Genomic DNA, 3,828 nt, shown 5'->3' with positions numbered 1-3,828 from the left:
TTTTTTATTTGGTTTTTTTAATTTGATTTTCGTGATTTTTAATTTGGATCTGATTCGTTTTTGTTAATTTTAATTTCTTGATTTTTTTAATTTGATTTTCGTTTTAAATTTGATTTTCTGTTTTTAATTTGATTTTCGTTTATAAATTTGCTTTTCATTTTCAAATTTAATTTTCATTTTTAAACTGATTTAATTTTTCTAATTTTATTTCCGTTTTTTTTCATTTTCGTTTTGAAATCTGATTTTATTTTCGTTTTTTAATTTATTTTCATTTTCTAATTTGATTCGATTTGATTTGATTTTTCGTTTTTTAAATTATTTTCCTTTTTCGTTTTGTAAACTGGTTTTGTTTTTAAATTGGTTTTTTTAAACCGGTATTATTATTTTCTTTCATTTGTTTTTTAAAACCGGTTTTGTTATTTTCTTTCATTTTTTTATTTTCGTTTTTTAATCTAGTTTAATTTTCGTTTGTATTTTCGGTTTTTAATTTGATATTTGGGATTTTTTTTTTTTTTTTTTGTGGTTGTAGGTGATAGAAGATGTCAAGCAAATCTTTGAAGTGAGGAGCTCCAACAAAATCGTGTCCTATAATTTTTGTTTTAGATTAGATCAAGTATTATAATTATTTTGACTCTATTAGATCTAGATCTAAGTTGTTGGTACAAGTATAGTTAATTTAATTTTGTAATAACTCTTGATGATGATATATATATAAGTTTGGGTTTTATTTTAATAATATGAAAAATTGTTTTGATTAAAAAATTTTCATTTGGAAATGGAAGATTGTCAAGCTGAAAACTGGTAACTGGAATGTCCAGTTACTGTGGTTTCAGTTTTTTTATTTTTTTATTTTTAAATATGGTTTTACCGACTACTACTTTAGTCGGAAAATTACCAACTAAAAAGTGGTCGTAATTTTACGACAAAAGTAGTAGTCGGGAAATTACCGACTAAAAAAGTGGTCGGTAATTTTCCGACCACTACTTTAGTCGGAAAATTACCGACCACCCTTTTAGTCGGTAATTTTCCGACTAAAGTAGTAGTCGGTAATTTTCCAACTATTTATAGTCGGAAATGTAGTCGCTAGTTTTTTCCGACTACTTTTTAGTCGGAATTTGGCCAAACTCCGACCAGAACATCACCGACAACCCTTTTCCGACTACTTTTAGTCGGTAAACTTTTTTCCGACCAAAAACGCTCTTTTGGCGACTAATTTTTGCAGTCGGAAATTTGGCTTTTTCTTGTAGTGTATGCTTAACCGTTCCCCAGAATAGTAACGGTATAAGATCAATATTCAAGTGATTAAGTTGCATTACAATTGATCCTTAGATAATGAATAGGAGTTGCATCCCAACCAGTATTCTTAAGAGATAGAACCGTGAGTGAGATTCGGATAAATCGGATAAATCTGGAAAAGTGAAGTAACACACCAGCGCTAGAAAATTCCAACGCTAGGCATACATGCGCCACAATATTTCCAGCGCACCAAACAAAGCGTCATAATTTTATGGTGCTGCCATTTGGTTCTCAACCAATCACGCAAATATAAAGTTTTAATACAGCTGTCAAAAACAGATCTGGCGCAGACATGTTTAGCGCTAGAAAATAACAGCGCTGGAATATTTTAGCGCTGCAATTTGCGTTTAAAAAAACTCCCATTTTCTTGAACTTATCTTATTCTTGATTCATCTCAAAGCTCACCATTATCTGTGAGCCAGTGTTTCGAAAAATCCGCAAGAGTGAGCCTAAGGTATAGGACGAAGACTGTGAACATGAATTTGACACCATCAAGGGCTATCTTTTACATCCGCCAGTGCTGAAGTCGGCAATACCGGGTATCCCACTCAGGATTTATCTTACAACGACTAACTCAGCAGTTGGGGCTATGCTCACCCAAGAAATCGAAGGCAAAGAAAACACCGTGTAGTATTTGAGCAAGAAGCTACTCGAGTACGAAACCAAATATACTCAACTCGAAAGGCTCAGTATCGCCTTGGTTTGGGCCACAAAGAAACTCAAACATTACATGCTCTCCCATACAGTGCATGTAATTGTCTAGATGGTTGGTTATGCTAGCTGAATTCGATCTGAAATACATTCCTCAAAAGTCTATCAAGGGTTCAGCAGTTTCTGAATTCCTAGCTGATTGTCCTATCGAGGCAGAGGAGGAAAGTTATGACCTACCCGATGAACAAATTCTAATGACAAACGTCGACACCTAGTCGTTGCATTTTGATGGTGCCTCCAATAAATGTGGATGCGATGTCGGGGTAATGATAATAGCTCTTGACGACACTCACACTCCAATCTCTGCAACGCTACAATTTAATGTTACAAACAATGCGGTTGAGTATGAAGCCTGCATCATGGGTCTGGAGGCCGCCACAACATTGGGTGTCCATAAGCTTCGAGTGTATGGGGACTCTTCCCTAATCATCAACCAAATTTTCGGCAAATGGAAGGTCAGGAGTGAAAGCTTGGCCCTTTACTAGTCCTATCTCGAGAAGCTGTTCGAACTGGTTGAAAAGCTTCGTCATACATACCTATCCAAGGAAGAGAATTAGTTCGCCGACACACTGGTAAAACTAGCATCAATGATCAACATCCCGAACTGCTGAAATGCCACTTACAATTGAAACCCGTCAAGAAGCAGCATATGTCCATGCTATTGCCGATGTCGAGCCTGAGGAAGACAAACCTTGATTTTCAGACATTCTAAGGTACCTACAAACTTCCGAATATCCGCCACATCTATCAAGCAAGAATCAAAGGGATTTGCGCCTCCAATCAGCAAACTTTGTTCTAGAAGGTGGTATCCTGTACAAAAGGTCACCTGACGGCCTCATTCTCCGATGTGTGGACAAACACGAAGAAAAAAAGATCATGGACATCGTACATGCCGGGGTCTGTGGTACACATGTGAACGGGAAAATGTTAGCCCTCAAAATGATTCGGGCTCGGTACTATTAGACCACCCTCGAGCAGGACTGCTACTTCTTTATTAAGAGGTGTCCTATTTGTCAAAAGTGTGCGAACCTAAAGTAAATTCCTCCATCATTTTTATATTCAAAGTCATCACCATGGCCATTCTCAGCTTGGGGTATCGACATCATCGACAAAGTCACTCCAACAGGCACCGGGGGTCATGAGTTCATACTGGTTGCAATCGGTTATTTCACCAAGTGGGTCAATGCCAAATCTTTCAAAATATTGGGTTCCAAGAAATTGGCCCAATTCATTCAAGAAAACATCATATGCAGATACGGTGTTCCTCGCGAGTTCATCAGTGATAAGGGGACCCATTTTCAAGGCGAATGTGAAGATCTATTCACCAAGTACAAAATTCAGCATCACCGCTCTTCGCCTTATCGCCTACGGACCAACATGCAGTCGAAGAGGCCAACAAGAATATCAAGACCATCATCATGAAAATGAAAACCAATTACGAAGACTGGCCCTAAAAACTACACTTTGCATGGTGGGGGTATCGAACTTCAATTCGCACTTTGACTGGCGCAACTCCTTGTTCTTTGGTCTATGGAATGGAAGAGGTACAACCTATTGAGCTGGAGCTGCCTTCTTTAAGGATAGTCCTGGAAAGAAAAATCCCAGAAGATGCATGGATACAATGAATATACGACGAGCTAGTCATGCTTGATGAGCGTCGGCTTCAAGCCGTTCACCATGTACAAGTCTATCAGCGCCGAGTGGCCAGACATTTCAACAAAAGGGTCAGAATCCGAAATATCAAAGAAGGGGAGCTTGTCCTAAAAGCCCTTCGCAAGAGTGTCATGGACCCTAGGGGAAACTTCAGACCCAATTGGGCCG

Source organism: Spinacia oleracea, chromosome 1 (genome assembly GCF_020520425.1).
Source record: "Spinacia oleracea cultivar Varoflay chromosome 1, BTI_SOV_V1, whole genome shotgun sequence".
In the NCBI taxonomy this organism is placed as follows: domain Eukaryota; kingdom Viridiplantae; phylum Streptophyta; class Magnoliopsida; order Caryophyllales; family Amaranthaceae; genus Spinacia; species Spinacia oleracea.
Note: the sequence above shows the minus strand (reverse complement) of the source record.